This window comes from Erpetoichthys calabaricus, chromosome 6, assembly GCF_900747795.2.
Source record: "Erpetoichthys calabaricus chromosome 6, fErpCal1.3, whole genome shotgun sequence".
Lineage (NCBI taxonomy): Eukaryota > Metazoa > Chordata > Cladistia > Polypteriformes > Polypteridae > Erpetoichthys > Erpetoichthys calabaricus.
Genome location: NC_041399.2, coordinates 41,053,228 through 41,079,808, shown reverse-complemented (window position 1 = coordinate 41,079,808; position 26,581 = coordinate 41,053,228). Strand labels below are relative to the sequence as shown.

General features: G+C 36.3%; 1 protein-coding gene across 6 annotated transcripts in view; it reads left to right on the top strand.

Annotated features, from left to right (window-relative positions):
* The window catches only part of st18 (ST18 C2H2C-type zinc finger transcription factor), a 262,012-nt gene that overhangs the window by 76,187 nt on the left and 159,244 nt on the right, over positions 1–26,581 (top strand). Inside the window, exon 1 of one of the 6 annotated variants that reach the window (XM_051928743.1) lies at positions 14,631–16,210. The exons of 4 other annotated variants lie outside the window; for them this stretch is intronic. The gene's annotated coding sequence lies outside the window, so the exon portion shown is untranslated. Of the gene's footprint in view, positions 1–14,630; positions 16,211–25,642; positions 25,759–26,581 lie in introns of those variants that run through there. One more of the 6 variants, XM_051928742.1, reaches the window with a different exon arrangement.

Here is a 26,581-nt window from a genome sequence, read left to right as displayed (position 1 = left end):
GTGATACACAGGTCATATGTGGGTGCACTAGGGTCACAACTGTATAACATAACTTGTAAAAACTTTTAAATATATTGAATAATGATGACGTTTGGCTGAAAGAATCTGGCAGCAAATTAATATATTCATTTGATAGAACCATTAATCAGAGCACTTATATTAATTATACAGGAGCAACTCTTAGCCCCAATCAGTATGCTTGTTATTATGAAAAGATTTTTGCATATTGATACATGAAGGAAAGCATCTTGTATTGGTGGCAATCAAGCATTTTCTTACAACATTAAACAGGCAGATTTGTAAAAGCAGAAAAGGAGTTTTAAGGGGACAAGAAATTAGACTCCGACAAATAAAATATGTATAGTATTACAAAGCAACACTATGAATCTGTGTGTACATTTTGCATATACATTTTGAGGCTGAGGTTATGTTTTGTAAGTTATATTTATTTATGCTTACATTTATTCGTTACAGTTATCTAAGAAAAAATAGTTATAGTTTCATTAAAAATGGCATTATCATTTAACAGTATTTTGAAATAAGTAGCCACAAATTATCTAATTAGTAAAAGGGAATTGAACATTGAATGATCATGAGTTTTAAAATCTTCATAGTTTTCTTCAAGTACAGTATCACATAAGATATTCAAATATTATGACACTATTTGTTTGTTAATTATTCATCATTGTTTCTCCCACTTTCTGATCTTAAATATTTGCCTTTCAGCTGAGGAAGCTCAAACTGGTCTGATATGTTTTAAAATTTTCATAGAATCTTTTATTTTGCTCCAGTTGTTATTTTTTGTCTTCAGCCCTGAGACTGCTAAAAATGCACATTTCCCATATTAGCATAGTTTTTATTCCTTATATCAAATATAGTTAAAATTCTTATATATGATATACTCTATATTCCTAAGCCCTTATATCACTTGTTTAATTTAACCAAGAATTCATTAAAAAGTAGATTGCCATTTGTATGTAAACTTTACATCTGTTACAAAAACTAATTTATGCAGAGGCAATGTTATTTCATTACATGACATGTCAGAGATACATGAGAGATCGATGACTGTGACTAAGTACAGAAAAAACGTGTGTTAACTGAGATGTAGTCTGAAAATATGGTTCACTAATGGTCACCTATAATGGGCTTATTATAATTACATATAATTGATGATCTGTATTTAGAGGTTATAGGTAATTAAAAAGAAAAATCAACATTATCAGACATTATTATGAGTAATTGTTGTTCATTTGTAATCAGGCTGAATAAGCACAGTTTATCTGGAATTCTACAAAAGACATGGCATTGCTTACTTCTTAAAGTCCTACACTAACTACTGTAAATGAAAATAAGAACAATAATGAATATAATCAATCCAACAGAATGACCATGTCCGTCCTGTCAGCAGTTTTATTGTCTAAATAAAAATGATTATGTCAAATTATATAATGACTTTTATATATTCATCATCATCCAAATTATTGGTATTTGGCCCAAAGGCAGGTTCAAGTTATCCACTTTCTCCATTTGTTTCTATTCATAGTTCTTTACATGATATCATAGTATAAGTTCCATACTTGTTATATCACCTAACAATATTGTTCCTTATTTTCCTTGTAATCCATTCTGTTATTTTCTTATATCATTCTCTAATGTTCTCCTCTTAGAAGGCTACTTTTTCTTTTAATATTCTGTGTTCTAATGAATGTTCTTTGTCTGCCATTTGAAAGACATTTTCATTTCTACATGGGAACCAAGTTATAATAAAAATTGGGGGGCTTAGACTACAACATAAATAATAATAATTTCATGTGGCTGCAGACATTTACTTATTGCTATGAATGTAAATTCTTTGCTAGAAACATGTATTTGCTGTGTTTAATTTTTCATAAAGTAACAACAACAGTAATAATAAAAATTATTCACCTGGATTAGCATAGGAGACACAAACATGGCAAAATAAAACAATTTGAGGCTTTCAATGTATTGGGAAAGGTTGATTTAATTCAAAGTATAAGCTTCAAATGGGCTTATATTAAAACTTTAAACCTTGGGAAATACCGTCTATTATTCGGTGTCATGATTGACATTATTATTATGGTGCCATTATTCATTTATGCTCTTGGCTTGCTTAAAAATGCTCTACAGTTTCTTGAGAAAAGACTCTCAAATGTCATACACTGAATGGATGACGATGTTGCATTTTCTGCATACACTGCTGCTATTCACATTAAACAGTAATAATGGGTAAATGTTTAAAGATGATTAGAACATTTGAACAATCTAGATGAGAACAGGTCATTCAACCCAACAAAGCTTGCTTAATTCTTCTGAAAAAACATCAAGTCTAGTTTTGAAAGTCCCTAAAGTCTTACTGATTGCCATGCTACTTTTTTAGCTTATTCCAAGTGTCTATGGTTCTCTGTATAAAGAAAAACTTCCTAATGTTTGTGTGAAATTTACCCTTAATAAGTTTCCAACTGTATGCCCGTGTTATTGATAAATCTGATTTTGAAATAACAGTGTCAATCCACTGTACTAATTCCCTTCATAATTTTAAATACTTCAATCATGTCACCTCTTCTTTTGCTTAAACTGAAAAGGCTCAGCTCTTTTAATCTTTCTTCATAATTCATCCCCTGTTGCCCTGGAATGAGCCTCATCACTCTTCTCTGGACCTTTTCTAGCGGTACATTATCCTTTTTGTAGCCTGAGGAACAAAACTGCACACAGTACTCAAATGAGGCCTCACCAGTGCATTACAAAGTTTGAGCATAACCTCCTTGAACTTGTACTCCACACATCGTGCTATATAACCTAACATTCTATTTGCATTCTTAATGGCACTGTCAGGAAGTTGATAGCATAGAGTCTACTACGACTCCTAAATCCTTCTCATAAGGTGTACTCCTGATTTTCAGACCTCCCAGTGTGTATTCAAACCTAACATTTTTACTTCCTGTGTAATACCTTACATTTACTGACATTAAATTTAATTTGCCACAAGATGCCCAAGTCTGTATGCTGTCCAAGTCCATCTGTAATGATTTAACGGATTCTAAATTATCTGCCAATCTACCTCTTTTGGTATCATCTGCAAACCTAACTTGTTACTTATATTCCTATCCAAATAATTTATATATTGTGGCAAGTGGCTGGAGGTGGTATGCAGCCGGGACACCCAGAAGGACCGGAGATTAGATCACGCCTCCTCCAGACCACGAGGGGGCGACCACCCTGGTGGCTTTGGGGACCACGGGAACAGAGCTTAGAAGCTCAACCCTATAGGGGCCCATGGTCACCGCCAGGGGGTGCCCCGATGCCTGAGAAGCCCTGGCCCTGGGGGAAAGAAGACCATGGACACCCGGAGTGCTTCCGGGTGCACAGCTGGCACGTCCGCCACACCAAGGAGTCCGGGCCGACACTCATTGGGAGGCACCTGGAGCACGTCCGGGTGATTATAAAAGGGGCAGCCTCCCTCCATTCAATGGCTGGAGACGGGAGGAAGAAAGACGGAGCTCGGGAGGAGAGGAGAGGAGTGGAGGCGGAGCAGAGAGGAAGGCATTGGTTGAGAGGACTGGACTTTGGGGTGAAAGTGGGTTGTGTGCTGTCACTTTGTAAATAGAATGTACAATAAACATGTGTTGGGTTTTGTACCTACGGTGTCTGCCTGTCTGTGTCCGGGTTGCTTACCACAATATATTAAAAATAGCAGCGGTCCTAGGACTGTCCCTGTAGAACACCACTCTTAATATCAGCCAATTCTGATAAGGTTCCTCACACCATTACCCCCTGCTTCCTGTGTCTGAGCCAATTCTCCACTTATCACCGTGAACTCCCAATTCTTTTAGTTTGATGCCCAGCCTCTCATGTGGCACCTTTCTGAAAGTCAAGATAAATAATATTGTATGCTTCATTTTGATCATATCCTTTTGTTGCTTCCTCATAGAATTCCAGCATGTTAGTAAAACATAACCTCCCTCTTCTGAACCCATGCTAACTATTCAGAAAAACACCTGTAATTACCATGTGCTAATTCCTTCCATTAATTTTCCTGTGATGCATGTTAGGCTTACTGGCCTATAGTTACTTTGACCTGCCCAGTCACCCTTTTTATGTAACGGGATAATATTTGTCATTTTCCAGTCCTTCGGAATCTCCCTAGTGTGCAGTGACTTCCTGAAAATACAGTATGTGTTAAGGGTTTATATATGTACTCTCTAGCCTCCTTAAGAACTTGAGGGTAAATATTATCTGTTCCTGGTGATTTGTTTGATTTCAGCATATTTTATCTGAGCAGTACTTCTCCCTCTGCAATTTCCAAATCTGTTAGTACCTCCTTAGTAGTCAGGTTTTCCACATTTTCACTTATAAAGACCTCAGAAAAATGCAAGTTTAGAACGTCTGGTATTACATTGTCTGTTCTCCTTTACTCTTCCTAATGCACTTCACCTCCTCCTTGACTGTCCTTTTACTACTACAATACTGAGAGAATCTCTTAGGGTCATCTTTCACCTTATCTGCTACATTCCTCTCCAACTATCTTTCAGCCTCCCTAATATCCTTCTTAATGGTTGCCCTCATGTTCTCATACGCCCTACAATTCACTTTGGAGTTATTAGTCTTGTATGCCTTATACAGCTGTTTTTTTTCCTTTGCAGCTTCATTTTTTTAACTCTTTATTAACCCACTGCAGTTTTTTTTTTAAATTTCCTATTAATTCCAAATTTAGGTATGTACCTGTCCTGCATTACATGAATAAGATTTTTAAACCTGTTCTACTGCTCCTCAACTGTCTCCACACTTAAAAGCTTATCCCAGTCTATCCTCCTTTGACTTTGCTGCATCTCCTCAAAATTTGCCCTACCAAAGTTAAACTCAACAATTTTAGACTTTGCATCCACACTCTTACAAAACACTGAGAACTGTTATACTGTATTATATATATTATATAATGGTCACATCTATATTATATGGTCACTTATTTATGTTATATATTATATTATGGTCACTTGACCCTACTAGTTCAATCACCTCTACACCCTCAATTCTACCTGATTATTACAAAATGCTAAATCCAGACAGGCTTCACCCCGTGTTGGTACTTTAACATACTGTGTTAAAAAACAGTCACTGATTACTTCTAAAACTCCTGTTCTTGTGCTTCTCCATCTGCAAGGTTATCCCAGTTAATATTTGGGTAATTAAAGTCCCCATGACTATAATATCCCCCTGTCAACTTGCCTTTTTAATATTAATAAAAAGATGTGTGTTGAAATTACTGTCTGCACTCCTAAAATAAGGCCTCTTTCCCTAATGCTTTCCAGGCAAAGCTACATGTCTTCACTAAGATGGGGCTTAATGTCCACCTAAAGAGGACTTGCATTTAAATTCTATTTGACATAAACAGCAACCCCACCTCCTTTTCTGTTCTGTCTATGTTTCCTAAAAAATGTGTACCTCTCTATGTTATAATCGTCCACATCTTTGTTATTTAGCCGGGTTTCTGTTATCGCTACAATATCATAATTATGATCTGCCACATACAACTCCAACTCACTTGTTTTATTTTTGGTACTTCTAGTATTAAGGCAAGCTATTTTTAATATGTTACTCCTTCTCCATTTAAATGTTGGGTTAGAATTTACATTACTATGCATTTTTATCTCTACACAGTTGTTTGTTCCTCCATTTATAGTTCTAAACCTAGCCTGTCCTAAACTCCCTGGCCTCTATTCCCTAGTTTAAATAATCCTCAACTAGCTTACTCATATATGCCTCCCCACATTGGTGCCCATTCGGTTCAGATGTAACCCATGATGGTGGATCAGGTCCTATCTGTTCCAAAATGAGTCCCAATGCCCCATAAACCTATACCCTTCTACCCTTCACCAAGACTTGAGCTACATGTTGAGCCTTCTAATCTCCTTAATCTTACATGGACTGGTGCGTGGCACAGGCAGAACTTCAGAGAAGAACACACCGTGTGAGACTCTCTGTCTCTGGAGCAAACCTGCACTTCAGTCCCCCTAAAGATTGAGTCCTCAACTATCACTACCTCTCTTTTTCTGGGAACTGTTTTTGATATGGCCCGTTGGGGCTTCTCATTCCTGCCTACCACCTCAGTATCATCAGAGACACCTTATAGCTCCAGAAGGACCTGAAAACGGTTTGACTCTTTCAATTCTGGGGTTGACCGACCTATCTCTACCTATCTGGTCTGGGATCTCCTTCCACGCTACCCTTGGGGTGCACACTGTCTCTTTGAAGAACACCTGGGCCAGGTCCACCAATTCTCTGCTACAACACAGGCCAGCCAACTCCTCCTCCAGTTTAATGACCCTGAGCTTGAGGTGCTGGATCATCTGGCTTCTCCTGCATTTGTAACCTCCAAGCCATCATCTAAAATGTCCAACATCCAACAGGACTTACATTGCACTGGCCTCATTATTAAAATTTGATTTAGGATTACTAAAACTGCCTTCACTTTTTTTTTTATTTAAAATTAAATGATTTAACTTAAATGGTAAAACTAAACAATTTAAGCTAAAGAAAATACATTTTAGAACTACTACAGCTATTTTACACCTTCTGTCCTCCTGTAATATTCTCCCTCTCAACTGTCTGCTGTTTGTCCTTCTGTGAGGTTAACTTTACTTTTCTCTGTCTGCTTTTGTAACTTTGCACTCCTCTTATTCCTTATTTAAAAGCTGTCCACGCGCACTATTTGTATTCCCCCAGATTAATGAACCCTTACAGTGTCACCCACTTAACTGTTCTACCTCCGGTCTGCTAAGAACTGATCAATCTAAAACAAACAAGCAAATAAACAAACAAAAAATAAATAAATAAAACTTCCATCCATCCATTATCCAACCCGCCGAATCCAAACACAGGGTCAACGGGGGTCTGCTGGAGCCAATCCCAGCCAACACAGGACACAAGGCAGGAACCAATCCCGGGCAGGGTGCCAACCCACCGCAGAATAAATAAAACTTGCTTACTGAATATCTGCTGCTTGTTAATTTCTTACTATCTTATCTGCTCCTATAGCCCTTTGTGCCTGATTGGGCGTCTTATTGCTGGCCGCCTATTTGTGCACTGCTGAGCCTTCCCCTTTACTGTACTGAAGTTAGCTGCAACAATTTTTTCAAAACAGTTGAAACAGTAAGAAATCACTGTTTCAGTTAGTTGTTAACAATTTATTGCTACAACATGGTTATTTACTTACTTATTTACTTACTTTCCGATTTTGGCTACTGCTGCTTTGTACCCGGCCTCCTAAAGACTAGTTCAAATACAGATAACAAGAACAAGTACACATACAAGTACAAGTAGCTCTCCCAAGCACATCTCCAAATACCCAGCTACTTTTGCTCCTGTGTGGGTGGAAAAAAAGGCAAAAACCCTTCTAAAGGGAAAAATAAAAGCTTTAAAAATTCCTGCATGGTTCCTTAGCGGCAACCAAAGCCCAAGTTTATTGAAGCAAAATGTATTTTTTAATTAACTCTCACACCACAGAAAACACTAAAACTCTCAGCTGCCTCTCTCGTTTGCAAAGTTGATGTCAGCATGTCCTCCTTGAATAGTATACTTTAAGTTAATTTTGTGATTATATCGAAATAGTCAGTTTATTTTGGGGACTATGGTAGAAATATGGGTTGACTAGCATCATGACTCAGAAGGAGGGGGCTACAGATGGATGCACTTCCCAGCTGAAATGGGTCCTGTTCTCTTTTACAGATTTGTAGTTTGGGAAGGTAGCCCTATCAGGTTCCTTGGGGGCTGCCAGGGGACACTGCAGGCAGAGGACTTCTATATTTTATGGCAGTTATACCCAGAAGTGTTTTATGGGTGTAGTGTTCCAGCACTGGAAGTATTGTGGTATTAAACATAAAAGCAGCCTTTCTGCCTCCCCAAGGTGAGTTAAAGTCAGGTGTGGAGAAAAGACAAAACTTGCCTGGGAGTAGTGGAGGAGGAAAACAGAAAAAGAGCTGTATTGTGCTGTGGAATTCTGAATAATAGACCTGTTTAAAGGTATTTCTGCACCCACTTATGGCTGGTGGGACACCACCATATTTCAAAGCTGTTTTTGTTGTTTTTATATAATGCTGTTCTTACATACCCAACGGTGTCTTCTTTTAAATAAATCATACGTTTTCATGTTGTCTGCACAAGTACAGTATATCCTGAGGCAAGCAGTGCATTGTAGTTTAATGAATCTGCCTTCATCAAAGATCTCACCTACAGAGACCTTTTCCATAATCTATAGTTGTCTATGACTGGCCACTTGTACTTCATGCCAAAGCCACATATAAAATATAGGAAATATATTGCTTATGCAACAGTGAATATTTATGCATTCGTACACACAAGCTTCTGTGAGACTCCATGCAGATTGTTTGGTTGATGTGCAGTAAGACTTGAAGTTTGTACTAGGGAAATGGCTTCTTCAAAAAAAAAAGACTTGTGGAAGTTCTAGATAAGTTACAGAATGCTAATGAAACGGAATATTGTGACCTTGAGTCATATTTTTGACTCTGTCATGCCCGTGCCATGCCACTTGTCTCAATTTTACATGAAGAATTACCTCCTGCACCCCCTTAATCATTTGTGACTGTATAAGGTCACTCACGTTTATGTGTCAGGAGCACACAAAGAAAAAAAATCCATTTCTGCTAGTGTTGTGTTCACATTATAATGCACCCACCCTGTACCCCCTCCACCAAAGCGATAGATAATGTAGTGCGATATATTTTATCACGTTCTAATAGCATTTGCTTCCCCCCTCCAACTGCATATCTCTGGAAGGCAAAAATGGCCATGATTACAAATGGGAATTAAAGTTAAAAAGCAGCCTAGAGGTTAACACAAGATTAAAATCGGTGGGTTCAGATTATACCATGAACAAGTCTCACGTAATTGTGATGTAGCTATGACCACATGCACCCCAAAAGAGTCTGAGAAAAACTATTTTAGGTGTATGTGTGGACATGTGGTGAGTGTGTGTAGCTGTGGGGCCTTGTCTAGCTATTTCCTGTCCTGCGTGCAAGGCTGCCAGCAAAAGTGTTGTCCCCACCCCTGTAACCCAGCACTGATAAACCCACCCCATACCAGCAACTTGAAAAAGCTGGTATGAAAATGAATGTACATACTTAGTTTACTTCAGACATGAAATGCAAAAAAAATCAACAACAAAAAAATAAATTAATTAAAACTAGGCCTGAGAAAGTTAATGCATTAAATTTTGCGATTGATGTGACCTGTTTAATGCGTTAAAAAATACGGTCGTATCCAGGGCTGGTAATGAGGAAAATGCCTCAGGCGGTGCTTTGGTCAGGGCAGCATTTTTATGTAATTTTTTTATTTTTTTTATTTTATAACATTACGAAACAATAATACTGTAATGATATGGCCAGAGAATCAGAGGGGGCTAGACAGCTACTGTGCACTGTGCTTGCAGAAGGTGCAGTGTGATATGGTAATGAAACACCTATGCAGTAGGAGGAGGAGGTCCTGGAAGAAAGGGTAGAAGGTGCTGGAAGGTGTGCTAGTTTTGTCGGCACTTAGTACAGAGAGAAGGAGAACACAGTGTACAGGAGCAGCACGTTTCTGGATGAGATTCAGAGAGCGTTGTGCTTAGGGGCTGTAACACTGAAGCAGAAAACAAGCAGTGTAAAAGAGTAGAATGAGTCAGATTGAGAGCAGAAAAGTTGAGGGGTCTCCCACGGCTAGAACAGTGTAGGTTTAGCTAGGAAGCAATCAATAAAAGCTCATCAGTTTCAAATTCCTGAAACATGTATTGGTGTTGTTCCTCCCTTACTGATTGTGGGTGTTACAATATAAATAAATTAAGTGTGAACCTAAAGAATTACATACACACCCAGTACCATATTTATATACTATGTTTAAAAATTTTATAAAGTAACATTTTCATTTAAGGTTTAACCTTTTGTATTATGCAGTTCACAATGATAAACCACATGTCAATATGTAGCAATGGTGTACATTTTCTTGATTTATACGTACTGACATAGATGCAGGGGAATGGGTGGAAGTTGGGTGGGAAGAGGGGTTTATGGCAGTCCTGGTGCAATACAGAAAAGTTGTGAAGGTAAAAACGATGCTTTCTTTTTTTTTTCATTTCATTTTTCTGTAAGAAGATTGAATCAGTGCCATATCACATAAGTGCTAAATAAGATACCTTTGAGTGGCACTAAAACCAAAATAAGTCTCTAGTACCTCTGTATTTGAGTCGACAGTCTGCCAGCCAGCTGACAGTGCTTAATGCCCTAATATAATGACAAAATTCTATGAAACAAAGTGTAATGATTATCCCTACCCCGTATTGCATTTTGCAATATATTGACTAATTTATGCAAAGAACACAACATAACCATCTAAGTAATGCACAGTATCAGTTTTTAAGTGTGATAGCACCTATGGAGATATTTTTTAGCATTCCAGGAGCAAAGGTGTAGGTAGAGCAGTGTTTTCCAACTTTTTCTTTGTGGTGGCGTACTTTTCATAACCTAAAATAATCCCCAGGCACACCATGATTTTACCAACCACAAAACCATTAATTCTATACACGTGCTAAACTGTCTGAAGGGGTGGGACAGGGGTGCGGCAAAAAAGTAGCTGTTTGCAGATTTTCTTTCGCACTTCGGACACATTTCCCAGCTGCTTCATCCCTTTGCCCACTCATACCTGGAGTCAGAGGCAACTTATATGCCTGCTGGCCCTCGGCTCTGCGAGAGTTGCTGGCGAACAGCACCCCAGTAGATGGACCCTTGACATGTCTCCTGGCAGCTTTAGTACTTTTCAAGTGCTGTGTCTGCAAAATGGTAATCACAGAGCTGCTTTTATGTCAGGTTCTCCAGGTAGTCCTGTCCTCCTTGGATAGGTCTCTACCACCTGAAGAGCAGTCTCTCTCAAGTTTGGACCCAGGGGCACTACACTGTTATTTCCATAGCACACCAGTGGAAAAACACTTATGTTGAGTATAATTATCAAGTCATTGATGGTGATGAACAATTGACAATAGTATTTGCAAAGTTTTAACACAAGTTTTAATGTAGGCCCATTTAAGAGATGCGTATTCGTATTCTATTTAGTCACCAGTCATTTTGATCGTTTTTTACTTTGATATGTCTGTCTTATATGCCATACTAGTTTGACAATTAATACATTGGCCTCATTTTCTTATTGCCTTCTTTTAAACTTGCATTTACTTTGACTAGACCAGCCCAAGACTTTAATTCTGATTCTTGTCAGCCAGTCTGCTGTGGATTTGATAATGTGGTTTGGATCAGTGTCTCTGCATAATCTGCTTCAGCTTCTTAGATGGATGACCAGACATTCTCAAGAATTTTCTAATACAAAGCAGAATTTTTGGCTCCTTCAATTAAGTTGGCTAAGCCTCAGAGCAGCAAAGCATTGTCTCACCATTACACAGTCACCACTACATTGTTATTAAGACTACCGTAGTCTGGATTGCTGTGTTTGCTTTAACTTTTGACATAGTTGGACCATTTTTATAATCTGTCCTTAGACTAGTCACCAAAACGACTGGGAATCACCCAGGTGCTTTCTGGAAAATAAGTAATGAGCAATTATGTTCCTTTTGTTAAGCAGTGGTTTCCTCAGGGAAATCTGTCATTCTTTGTATTTCTTTAGTTTACTTTATGACTTTGTGGAATCTGTTATGCTGCAACCTGGAAGTAATTTTGGCAGTTTGGCTGTTCCACTCAAGAATGATTACTGTTGCAAGTATTTTCCATTTTAAAATTGTGCCTTTCACTTCAGTTTGGTTAATCAATAGAACCCTAGAAATGACTTCATAACCAGTTTCAGACTGATAGATATTAACTTTTGTCCTGGTCTCATCAGGAAATTCATTTGATTGTGTTTGCTGAATCTTTGTGCCAGCAGCTTGACTTGATTTGAGTGAATTAACTAACAGGTAATTTCTTTTTCATTCAGTTAGTATTGGATAACTTTGCTCATTTGATAAATGAAATGAATTAAGAAGTCGTAATTTTTTTTTACTCAGTTACCTTAAATCTAATATGAGGTTTTAGTTGAAGATCTGGAATTAATCATTGTCCAAATGCCAAGCACAAGTTTACAGCATTACATATGGCATATTTCTTGTTTTTATGTATGAAAGTGTACTTGGAAAAGTTTCTATAAAAGTTTGGGCTATCCTGGATTTTGAGATTAAATAAAGATCCAATCATTGAAATTATGTAACCCTTGGTATGGCAGGATGCTACTGGCTAATAAATCTGTTGTGGTATCGTGAACTACATTGCACATTACCTTATTCTACTCAACTAGAAATTCTCTTTTTAGAATTTAGCATACTTTCATTAATAACAATATAACATTTCTAAACCCTCTAAACCAGTTTAGGGTTGAGGGGACTAGACAGCAGAAAACAGCAGAGTGACAGTCCATGGGAGGACCCTTGCAATACTATTGTCCTACTCTAAGTTGACTTTAACCAGTGCAGTATGGTACCTTTTTCTGTTGTACAATAGTAATAATAAATAAAATTATTAATACATTTGCTGTTAGATGTCATTTTTCTGTGAATTAATTTGTTGTTTCATTTAGGTTGGTACTATTGGTTCACTCCTGTTTTCAAAATATCTTCCATTGTCGATTTAGATCAGGGGTCAGCAAACTGTTACACAACCTGCAGGCTATTCATAGAAGTATTGCACATTCGGGCCCTTGTGAGTTTCTCTAAGCAAGATGCTGATGCAGTTGGCATGTGCAAATATAGCAGCCAACAGGTTTGCTACCCCGCATACATGCAACCAAGCCTCCAGCCCTTCAACAACCAATGCCGCATAAAGAAAATAGGCCCATTTTGTTTGGCGCCCCTATTTTTATTCTCAATCCCTTCATCTCAGCATCCCAATTGCTGCTTTCCATCAAGCGCGGGCATTGTGAAACTCTTTCAGGGTGTGCTCACCCTGCTGCGGTGCTCTGAGCAGCACTTACTTGCATACCTCTTTCCAGCTATACATGATGCGCCCTGATTGGTGGAGGTAGGTGGTTACAATATTAACAATCTGTATAGAAGCAAACAGTTTGACGTTTATGACCAGAGCAATGGCAAAGCGAAGTACCTTTGCTTTAAAACTACTCTCTTACTGGTGTTTATGTTAAAGGCTATTAAGATCAGTCCTCAATGTTTTATAATTAAGTCATTCTTGTTGCAAGTATTTTAAAAAACTAATGTTTGTCATGTGTGTTTGTTTGTTTATTGTAATCTTTGTTAACTTTTGCCAAACCCTGATATAGAATGATTCCGATTGATGGTCGAAGGGAAATACTGTAAATGTACTGAAAATTTTCATTTTCTTTTATTTATGTTGGAACTTTTGGTTAATTTCCACCTCAAAAATATATTCACTTTAATTTCCATTTTGCAGCAGCTACCAGCTTAGTGCACATGCCACATGAGTTGTTGTCTAATCTCAAAGTAATATACCAATTTTCTGAGATGAATAAAATAAGCAGTTATATTTGTGCTGGTGTGCCACAAGAGAAAATGTGAAAATGTAGAATCATCATCTGTTCCTGCAAAAAATTAAGAAGGTGAAACCAACATTGACAGTACCGGTAGTGTAGATAAAGTGGAACACAGTTCTGGTAATGATGGGCCTGATTGCTGGACAGCAACTTGGAAAAATAATTTCTTCCAAAGAAGTGAATGACTTTACATGAAGGAAAAATATTAGGTTAGCACACACCTTAAAAACCATATCTATGTCATCAAGTGAATGTGAAAGTGGATTTTCTCAGATGAATCTGATAGTCACCCCATCGAGATCGTCTTTGTTAATACAGACAACCCCTGCACTGATGTTCCTGAAAATCATAGGACCTCCACTTCTTAAATTCAACCCAAATAGATATGTGGACCTATGGCTGTTACAGCAGATGGAGCATCGGAAGATATGTCAAAAGTATGGAAGTTCCTGTAAAATGTCATTCATAGAAAAGTTTATGTGAGTACCACCACCTTTTTTCTTAGAAAAAAAATACTAACCTCAACTAACTTTAAGGATGCCCCAGTATCTTTGAGTGATGACTGCCTGTTAAATGACCAAACACTACCACCAAAAAGAAAAATATTGCAGTTAATACTTATTTATATGCAATTTGATACTTATTTATTAATTACTATTTGATGTTTTTCCAAATTACCCCCCGGTTTGGCAGATAGTGTACATACATTTTGGAGAGGAATATGAGTGCACTTCATTTTCTATTCACTTTGCTTAGTGAGGGTCACTCTATCCTCAGCATCAGTTTCCATCTTTTCTAGAAGAATTCTCTGATGTTCACTTGAGAGATGTATACTTTTCAACAGTAGGAGCAAAGGAAAGTGAAGTGACTGACTCAAGGTTGTTTATTGAGTGTGAGGTGAGGATTGAATTGGCAGCCTTTGCATTTAAGGCCTTGGGCACTAGACACCTCTCCCTGCCTTATATTTTACTGATGTAACAAGTTTAAATACGATAAATAGGAAGTTCAGTAAATAGTATTAGATTCTCATATAAATGTGTGTGCTTACTTATGAGAAGCCAAATCAGAGAGAAAAGATGCTGATGATTGAGCAGATAAATCTGCATATAGATTTATCTGGTTATGTTCTTTTTCTCTTTTATTTATTTTGTATGTTTCCCTTGCCATGGCTTACTGTGGATGTTTTTTAATTTTTTTTCTTTAACAATGATAAGAAATATTTCATATACTGTATAAGCTTCTGTTTTTCATGTTTTAGTGAATAAAAACAGAAATGAGAAAAACTTGCCGAAGTTAATCCTGATTTTAACAAGTTATCAGTTAAGAACTAGAATTTAAACAAATGCTTATTAAAGATGGCTGTCAGACAGGGGTCTCAAGAGGCAGACCTGTAACCTGCAGAGAAGCTAGCTGTACTGTCCCCGGTGGCAGCTGGTAATGGAATACTTGTTTCTCTTAAGTGTATCACTCACTTTGTGGGCCAAGTCAGCCGGCTGGCTGGCGGGCCCCCCAGGCTCAGCCTCGAAGTGTGGCTGCCTTTGTCATATTAAACGTCCCCTGTTTGCTAAGCAATTCCACTGTTTACTTTTTGCTCAAGGCCTTTTGTTTACCAAAGTCAGCAGGATGCTTAGTGACATCATGGTAGCCTGGCATATGTAAGCTCGGTGGCAATATCTTGAGGCAGTTTCTTTTCTTATTCACTCCCTGAGACTGTCTGAAGCATGTGCAAGCACAGGAGGGTTACATGGCCTACAGGGAGGAATTACACCTAATTACTCAAATAATTGCCAGGCTGCTGCCTTCCTTAGTCACCAAAAATAATTTTCAGGTCTCTGCCTTTTATAGATAGTTTTCCCGAGGCACAAGGATAGAGTTCCTCTTTAAATAAAGCTATTCATTCACAAAAATACAAGCACAAACAAACAAACAGTAGCGAAGAAAAAAAATCAAAATCTAAAAAGCCTACCCACTGTGGCAAAAAAAAGCAGACTGCGTAATCTTGCAAAATTAATAGGCACCTCTTCCATTACATATATTTTTGGTTGTTGTTGCCGTAGCGATAAAGTCTAGGACATTGAAACTCGTCTGTTGAGCCATTGTTATCATCCCTGGCCATCTGCTGCACAAGAGTGATATTCCATCTCATTTGCATGAAGACTGATGTATGGGAAGCTCAGAAGGACATATGCCACTGAAATCATGCAATGAAAATTAAAGTGAAAGTTTGTTTTTAGCTTAAAGCTTGAAAATCAGTAAAGATTGATGACTTTTGATGATGGTGTTTTTGTTTGGGATGGATTATTTTTTATGTGTGTTTGTGGCCCCAAATCTCTGTTTGCCTTCATATAGGGTGTATTATGTAAATATACATATATATCTATAACTTGCATATGTATATATGCACAAACCATAGAGAGGGAGCAAGAGAAAGAAGAGAGATTGGTTGGGGTGGGGGGGGGGGTTGGGTAGCGTCTAGGGGAGCTCACTGTTGATGTGCAAATGTGCATCTTATTGAAGAAGCATGAATAGGGAGGTGTGACGTAAAAATGGGACTCAAACGCAGGTGCTTATCTCCAGGCAGTCAAAGGCACAGTATGTCATATTCCTGGGGACTACCTTTGAAAGCCACAGCTTTTGCACAGGCGGACACATCAAAAAGGTAAAAAAAAAAAAAAAAAAACTTTAGGATCAAAAAGTAGGTCTCTATTCGAGCTAAAGTATTCCTACTATTACTGCATATTTCATGTTAGCTAGTGACCCTATTATCTACTGCAACTTTTAATATGTATTATAATTTAAAATGAATGTTGCTTTTTTTAGCTTCTTTTGTTTTGCATGCCCTTTACATTCTACCTAAAATCTGATTTTGGGATTGTCCTTGTAAAATAAGTTCTAAATAAATGCTGCTGAGCTGACACAGCACTATTTTGTTAAGGAGGATGACTTCTTCTTATATGTCACTCAAGACTTGTCAGCAAAACATTTTTTAACTGCATTAGTTTGATTTGTGATGCATTATTGGCACATTATATTTAGTGCTTGAGCTGCTAACTTATAAAGGAAAACTTTCCTAAAGTGAATTGTTTTGTTCACTCATCAGGAAATGCAACATACTCTATGATTAATATCCATCACTTCTGTCAGACTTTAGGCTGGATTTAGATTGTGACTAAAGAGATTATGTGGCTAAAACTGTTTTTTTAAGAATCATGACCTAAGAAGCATGGCCTATTTTTAATCATCCATATAGCTTTAGATGATGTCTGCCTAAATTAAACCTAGTGAATCTTTTTAACTGTAAATGCTTGTATCAGAGGAAAGATTAGTAAAGCCTAAATGGATGTACAGTAGTGGGGTTGGCTCAGAGGTTTAGTAACAAATTGCTGTTTGCAAGGTACCTGGTATAATCCAAATTTATGACGAGTTCTGAGTATATTGTATATAGGGAACTTTGAGAACTTCTCTGTCCCACTAGCCTTATCTAGCAGAGAATGTATCAGCTTACTTCATTATTGTATCATCAAATCAATGTGGGACAAGCTTCAATTTGTCACTATGGGATGAACAGATGTTCAGTTTAAATTAAGCAGTGCCATAAGTAGAGAAATGGTGTCTAGTTTTGACCTTGCTTTGAATGGCAACTTCATATTCAAGAAGTTCTATATATTCTTTATTTGTTGTATTTTCTCAGAATGGAAAATAACAGACTTTCTTTTTGTAATATGAATTCTTCCTAATTGCTAAAGATTTTTAAATTGTATATCATAATGAAAAGTGTTTTTACAATATGTAATTAGTGGACTTCATAAGCCATTACTAAATATTTAAGTATCACAAATAATAAATAGGCAGGAATTTACTGATGTATTTTAAAGTAATGCACCCATTTTAGGCCTACAGTTATACCAAAAATGTAAGAGAGAAAGAAGCCACATTTCAGCTTTAATGCAAGGCACTGCTAGACTGGAAAGAAATGAGTGTGCTAGTTTGACATAGCTTCAGCATCTGTTAGTGCTTTTTATTTAATTATATTATTAAATATAATTATATTATTCAATGATAACTATTTCTTAAAAAGTTCATGTACATGTTTAATTAAGATGAATTGATTTTTCAACATTTTTAGGAATAATAAGAAGTCAATAATAACTTTAAAAAACTGTATTCAGAATATCCTTTCTATGTATGTCATATTGCTTATATTCATTTGTGTTGTCTTACTAGTTTATATACACATTTATATAATGTGTATAGTCTTTGAATTAGCAACAATGAGTAGTTCTCTGGGTCAGTCCAGTGAGAAGGGTGCCATCAGTAAAAAAATATAAAAAGATACTATATGATAATAATAATAATTATCATCATCATGGTCATCAGAACAGTTGCTGTAGAATTTGTATGTTCTCCCCTTGTCTCTGTGAGATTTCTGCAGGTACAAGTTAGATAGTGTGGTGTAGTGGTTTACGCTTTGGATGTCAAACAGTGATGTTGTGGGTTCAAATTCTGCTACTGAAACTGTGTGACCACAAGCAAGTCACTTCTCCTGCCTGTACTACAATTTAAAAAAAATTAAAAGCAAAATAAATATGTATAATATAATATATGAAATATTGTATGTCCCCTAGGATAAAGTTGCCTGCCAAATAATAATAATAATAATGTTAGGCAACTGCAATTTGGTTTAATGTAAGCAAATACAGAGATGTTCATGAGTGTGGCCTGCAGTGGGCTTGGCACCCTGTTAGGTCATGCTCATGCACTGACTCCATGAAACCTTGAACAGGATAACCAAGTGAACAACTAGATGGATAACTAATTCTATTATTCCACTTTTCTATTGATCGAACCTGGAAGCCCCCAAAGTGTCTGCTTGTATTTTCTTTGGGAGTTATTTGAGACTTCATTATGGCCCAGGGCTGTATGATTGTGCGTGATCTACCTCAGCATTCACTGGCATCCCCTCCCAGTTTATTTCTTCCCTTGTACATTATGCTGCCAGAATAGTCTGTAGATTCTGGCAACCCTCTAATGGAAAAAATGTTTCTAATAAAGGGATAGATATAATAAAGTTGTTAAAAATGTAACAGTAATCTAAGATGGGTTAAGTAGTTTACTCTATTATTAATGTTTACATATACTAAATTATTAAATATATAATATGTTCTTAACAATCTTCAGGCAGGGTTCAGGACAACTACATATTGTAATTCTTTATTTAATACAATACAGTACAATACTAAAATTATTGTGTTTATGGTTGCATTTAAAATACTGTAGGCATGTAATAAATTCAGTTTTAAGTTGTACCACACAACTCTAGAATCCTGGGTTCTGATCCTTACCTGGTCTCAATCTATGTGGACTGTTCAAGTTCTCCCTGTATTCTGTTGAGTTTTCCCCTGGATCGTCCTCCCATATGATATGCAGCTCTAAAGTGGTATAGCCTATGTGTCTTAAATGAGTTTACCCAGTGATGGGCTGATGCTTTGTCTAGGGTGTGCTCTTTGCTTGCAGTAATGGCTACAGCTTATGCAACCTTGAATCGCAATAAACATGTTTGTTAAGTGATTGAATGAATGGATGTTCAGGTTTGTCTGAAACAAACTGCACAACTATCTATGTCAATGTTAGAATAGATATATTTCTGAATCATTAACTTGTAAATGCAAATTTGTAATGGATAATTGTGTCAGCAGGATAAAATATAAAAATTTATATTTATACTGTAAAAGTAGATTTTATCAAATCTGTATCAAACATCTATTATGATATAAGCAGGGCTAGGCTGTGTGATCCTTATTATCATTCAGCGTGTCATTTAGAGTAGCTGCTGAAGTGGAAAATTGGCCGTTTTCCATGTGTCTTTTGCATGCTTTATTCCCTGTTCATGGTGTGGACCACTTTACACATTTTCTTGTTCTTGAATAATATGGGAATTGGTTCATTCCGGTTTTTGATAAATACAATATTATTCACAAGTAATGTTTTCTATATGGTTTCATTTTAACTGATCTCTGTAGCTGGTTTAAAATATTTTTATTCTTCATGAATTATCTCTATTTTGGCAGACTCACCAGAGAGAAAAATTTCTTCCATTTTTCTAATATTAACTATTTTGCCAAGATCTATGGCAGATGAGAACTCACTTTGTATTATGTAGAGTGACCTTTATAAATATTTTTATGTCGATTATGCAGCAAGCTTTAGGAGTTATGATGTTTTCATACTTGCATTTTCCTATAAATCTTTAAATTATACATTAAAAGATGAGCTGAACTTTTCAAGACCTATCACCTGCTTGAAAGTTTTACCTTAAAAGAGTCTGCATTGCATTATTCAAAATGTAAACCTGGAACTGTCCATGGTGCCTTAAGGAAACAGGACCAGAAGTCAGACTTACAGTGGGGAAGATTGTTACTGTGCTCTAAGTGTAACTGAATATACAAAGAAAATGTAGAGTAAACATAATGCTTGCTCTTTTATTGACTTAACATCTACCTAAGAAAATTGGTGGGCTTACATATAAGACTCTTCAAGTCAAAGAATAAAAAGCCTACATTAGAAGTACAGTACAGCAGAATTAATAAATTCTTACAGTTTCACTTCACCAATTAATTGCAAGAACATTTCTCAGGAATAAATAGACAAAAAGGTTATCCTCCAAATAGTGAATTACAGTATTCAGGTCTATATTTTGTCATTTATTTGGTCTTTTAAATATAGTTTACCAGACTTGCACTGTTTGGGTTTCCAAAACAAATTTAAATATTCTTTCATTTTTAAACTTGTAAATTCACCTGAACTGTTTGCAGAAAATGTATTATTTTTCATTAGATGTACAAAATTATCACAATAAAAAGCGGTTTAGATTTTAAAATCAGGTGTATAATCAGAGGTAAACTCCTTTGACTACCTGAGCATTCACAGAAACTTTGCCCTGGCTAATCCTAGGAAATTAGTTTTATGGATTCAATTCAACAAGGTTTTTGAAATGGTTCCATCTGCTGCCTAGCAGCTGGTGAAAGGATAAATTTAATTAATTACTTCATTTGGAAAAAAAAGTGTTCTAGCAAAATTGTTCATAGCTGTTATTGTATGTTCTGGAGCTCAAGGTAAAGTTGTAAATCACTCAAACATGTAAACAGTAGGAGGAATATTACCAGAAATAGAGGCCAGAAGGTTTCGTTTACACTTCAAAGGCTAATATTCTAAAATTGCTCTTTATCTATTTAAGGGTACATGTCTCTTTACATGTATATTTGATGTAATCAAAAAAAAAGCTTAATATCCTACCTGCAAGCAGACTCAGTTTACTATCTTTTTTTTCAAACCTTTATATAAAAATGTAACTGTTATGAGGACAATGCATATTTTGGATCATATAAATTACTTTTTATTGTTTGAAAATCGGCCATTTCACATGTAAAGCCTGACATATGTACATGAATTCACTCATATGTATTCATGTATACCCTGCTAAATCAAATGATAATTCATAAACAAGAGTTAAATATGATTTTTTTTGTTTTAATTTTTGCTTTGCAAATATTACATACAGTATGTTACTGTTTCAGATAGGCAAACACTGTGTAATTTGTTTTGTTGTATTGTTTTATCAATGTTATAGAGCCATGCAGAATTGAACTTAGGCTTCAAATATATACATGTCTTTACAAAAAGCATTCAGCCCGTTAAATAAGTGTCACACCACTGTAGTTTTTTGGCACCTAAAACTATAAGCTTTGTTTCTAATTAAATTTACATGGATTTTATTTTTTTTTATATCTTAGTATTTACCTTTATTGTAATGTTACCTCACTGGCGGTGGTTTTGTTTGTTGGAATAACTATAAAGGATCTGCTTGTACCCTTGTGGGTTGAGAAAGAATTAGGATTTATGAATTTATTTCCTCTGTTGTATTGTTTAAACAGCTTTGCTTTAGTTTTGATCCCTTCCTCTTGCCTTTGAGGCTGTTCCACGGTGTCAGCTGTTGACTGATAGTAAGAGAACTGCCTCACAGTGTGAATGAAAGAAAACTAGCGGTTGGTAAACACTGATAAGGGATAAATAGAAAGCGGTCAGGCAGAGATAGTTCTGTGAGAGCCCAGATTGTGTGCGGTCTGTTAAAGTGAGATTCAGAGCTTGTCCTTTTTCTTCTTTTTTTTGCCTCTACTGCATTTGTCTGGAAAATCTCTGGTGACCTCGCTCAGCTGTCCCAGACTGCAGTATTCTTTTTTTTTTTGTATTCTAACAAGGGTCAAGTTGGCCAATAGACATGTCCCTGATGCTTATGGACAGCTGTCATGGCTGCAAGTACTTACAGTAATTCATTTTTTGAGGAATTAAAGAACTGTACCATAAAAGTCTCTGAGGGTCATTGAAAAATAAAGAAGTACATGCGCATTATGCTAAAATGTGGTGAAATTAATGCTATTATTTCTATCAGTACCACAATATGGCTTTTTAGGGGACTGTTGCATTATTTCTTAGGCATTCTTTTCAGTAAGGGAGATTTGTGCATTTATTTTTACACTGAAATGGGTTATACTACACATAATTTTAATAGATATATGGTGGCATAAAAATATCTTATAAAGTATTTAGAATTTTAGTACCAGTTTACAAACATGTGTGACCATTTCCAAATTAGCTGAAGTTCCAAAAAACTTAAAACAGTCTTTTAGACCCTTTAACTTACAGTATATATTTTTTATAATCTAAATATTCAACTATAGATACAGATATTGATATAGATATAAATATAGTACGTCCCTGCCTCACATTTATGTTGTTTTTGTTTCTATTTGCCATGTCTTGTTTGCTTAATATTTAAAGGGTGTGTTTATCTTGGCAGTGTCCTGTTTACTTGGCCAAACAGATTTTTTCTGTTTTGTTTGTAAATAAAAAGGACTTTGTGGGGCTCAAACAACCAATGTCCACCTTGAGTACAAAATCTGCAATGATTAAAGTTGCTTATTTGTATAGAAGCCCTCTCCAAATTCTACTCATTAGCTTAAAAATGGCAAGATAGACATAATGCAAGTCTTAAAAGCAAGTTACTTCATGGACCACATGTGTTAAACTGGATAACAGAGATAAAATATTAGTAAAGACAATTAGCATCTACTGGGATTGTAAATTGTAAATGATTTTGGACTAACAGCAATGAGACCACAATGAAGAAGGCTTCAGTTCTTGACTCTTCACTAAACATACTTTTAGTTTAGTATTTATACTGTTTTTTATGATAATGTCTTATATTTTTTGTATGTACTGTAATGTTAGAATTTTAATATATATAATAAACGTTTGGGTACCAACATTTATTATATATTTGGTACCATGTTGGTATCAAATGTTGTGGTACCGACATTTACAGCATCCAAAAAGAAACAAGAACCCAGTGGCATGTCGTTATATAATAGGAAAATGTAAAGCAGAGCAAAAAAGAAATAAATTCTAAGTTTTCTAGAATGGTCAGTTCTCAGTTCTACAGTCGCTGTCTCCAGAATGAGACAACCTTTCTCAGGAGTGACTCGGCTTTAAAATGGAGGGACTGGAAGAGGTGGAGCTAGTTGCCCTCAATGGCCATTTTCTCAGGGCTATGGGAGACAGTGCCCTCTCATACTCCCACAGCCATGTGAAGCTGCCCACTGAGGGCAACTAGCTCTGTCTATATATATATATATATATATATATATATATATATATATATATATATATATATATATATATATATATATATATATATATATATACAGTATATGAAAAAATGTCCACTAGAGGGAGATATACCATCAAATCCTGGCTAGTTACAATCTGGCAGAAATATAACAGTTTTGCTACTTTACCTAGATTTATTTAATGTTTTTGATATTTTTATTTAGTGAGCTATCTTGAATAAAAATTCTTTTGTTACATGTCAGTTATTTTCTAACCCACATAGTCATGGACGGGGTCGTGGGGTCTGTTGAAGCCTATCCCAGCTACCACAGGATACAAGGCAGGAATGAACCCTGGACAGAGCACCAGTCCATTGCAGTTTTATTACATGTGACAGCATAAATTTAAAAGCTTAAGCTTAGTTGCAGTTCTGTTAGAAATACTGTAACCTACACAAATTTGGTAGGTTATGATGAGAAGTGAATGTCTGTGTATTATTGTATGGTGTAAAAGAGAATTTTGGAGTTGTGGCTAGTTGGGTGTAAGGTTATTAAATGCATTTAGTGTAATTGTGACATACTGTGCCTTTAGCACTTATGTTATTCAGAATTAGTTGTTTGTTGAAGATGATCAGGTGCTTAGCATACATAATGATAATATTTTTGAAGAGTTTGCTTAATATGCGCGCTAATACAAAGAGAAAGAAAAAGTATGTACACTTTGTGAAGTTCTGCCTTGTCAGAGGCAGCAGGAAACCAAGTATTTTGCATGAGGCCCTGATATTATGGACGTCAGTCCCCTGTTGAGTTACAAGGACAGTGTCCTCTTCCGGATGATTTTTTGAACTGGACATTCTGGAATAAGAACTCATCCAGCCCAGAAGTTTTCTTGAGTTGACCAGAGGGGCTGGGGTGTAAATTGACATGTTGACTATGCTGGTGATTAGAAGGATGAAAATTAGGCTGTAGGGAGTACTAGGGTGTTGTACCATGGTAGCCATTATGAATGTGGAGAAAAGCCAAGAAAAATGACACCTTTTATTGGCTAACTAAAAAGATTACAATATGCAAGCTTTCGAGGCAACTCAGGCCCCTTCTTCAGGCAAGATGTAATCAAGGAAAGAGGCCAGAGGTTTTGAGTAAGAGTGGATGGAAGCAAAGAATGGTTCTGTTTTGGTGGAAAGTACATTCTATATAGTATGTTTTTCATATATAGTATTTATAATGAAGTGGCATGGTGCCGCATTTGTTAAACACCCTAGATTTGAATGTCATGCCTGGTCACAGTCTGTGTGGACTTTGCATATTTTTCCATTGTCTGCATTGATTTTTATCTGGGTAATCCAGTGAATCACCCTTTTACCGAAGATATGTTTGGTTAATTGGTGGTTTCAAATTCACTCTGTATGTGTGTGTGTGTGTGTGTGTGTGTGTGTGTGTGAGAGAGTTGGTCCTGTAATGGACTGGTACTCCATTCAGAGTTGTTTTCTACTTTACACTTGATACCGCCAGGATAGACTTTGGCTCCCTCCCTTTGATTGTAAAAGAGAGGGGTTTACAAATTACAAAAAGAAGTTAAATGTCTATCTACTGTATGATGTGTGCTATACTTGCTTATATATTCATGTATGTACTGTACAGTCTGTGTACACACACATATATATATATATATATAACTACACACACATAAAACCAGCATATACTGTATTTGTATAGCCATGCAGCAAGTAATGGTGGAAGGTGCATTATATTATTTTACAGTTGTACTGTGGTCACAGCCTGTCCATCTCATCTGTGAAAGAGTAGCATTTTTCCCTAGAGTATCTGAATTACCAAACCTAATCTTTGTTTAACTTGACAGCTTTTTTTGTTCTAGGTAGAACTCAAACTTTTCAAGGTACTTTAAATTTTATACACTTAACCCATACTATACTTGCTCAGACAGTATTAATATAAAAAATCTCTAAGGCTTTTGGAAGGACACTTACTTGGAATAGTTCAAATACATCTGTTCACTGATTAATCTCCTAATGCTTTCAATTTTATAATTTAAAAATTTGTAATCCCATAAATATGTTATCATTTTTTTGAACAGTTAGAAGAGATTGAATGCAGCACAAAAAATAATTTCTTACTTGTTTACTGCAGTATGAGCCTTTTTCTTGCTTCGAAAATCCAGGGATGTAACGGTTCTAATTTAGGAGCAATCTGTTCTTTTTTTAATTGATTTATTTTAAATATCCATCTTTTATGTGATTAAAAAGACCTTCAGAGGTCTAACCTTGAGGGTCACCATGTGGTGTATTTACACAGAAAATGTATCAGCCCATTGTACCCCGGCAGCTAATGAGATTGGTCGTTAAGTGAATGACACAAAGGCTACACACAAAAAAAAGCTTAGTAGCTCACTGGAATATCACACAGTGTCCCCGCACACCACGCGACAGCGACACATTGGACTAACCTACCCCACCTCTGTTTTCTTCTACATCACTGCTTCGCTGATGTTACTATGAAAGGCAGAACAAAGGCTAAAGGGGACATGGTAAGTCAGGCTAACAATTTTGCCCTGTAAAAAATGTTTGAGCCATTCTGCTAGTTCTTATTTATTTCATTCTGTTTTGTGTATTTTTTGTTTCTTGTTTTATTGTTACCACCTGAGCTTGTAAGCAAACTCCTCTATGTAAAAATCCATGTGCAGGGAAAAGGTTATACACAATATATGTAACAAAATCCAAAGTGAGAAGGAAACATTTAAATATTAAACATTTAAATATTACCTTAGTGGCAAGTAGATTAATAATACATTTGGCCCTGTTTGGTGTCTGCTATGAAAAGAGTAATGGGACTTGCTTGATCTGTCAAAAGTATTGTGAAAACAAGAGAGGCACCTGCCTTTCCCAGGAACTTTTACACTTCATTAGGATAGGCTTTTATTGCAAATGTTTTGTTGGTGTCTTCTCTTCATTTTTGATTTTGCATCCTATTTATTCCCAAAGTTGCCTTTGCTAGTAAACATTTATTTTACTAGCAATACAAGAGTGACAAGTTAATCCAGTCATCTATCTGCTTGCCTTTCGGACACTTTTTATGTTTCCTTCGGAAATGAGATGAAAGTGAAGGTCCCACTGTGTGACTCCGCAGTTACATTTCTGAAGCGCTCCTGTGAAGCTTGTTGAAAAAAACTGTATTAGATGAAATCAATAAAGCCCCTTAGGTTGTGCTTGTGAAGCAGAGGGACAGGAAGTTACACAGATGGCTTTGTTTGTGTTAGGTCTTCTTGCGCAGTTACTGATTTTTCTGTCTAGTGGATATTTAACTGAATTTTGAAAGAAGTATGAAAATAAGAGGAAAACAAAAAGGGCCGA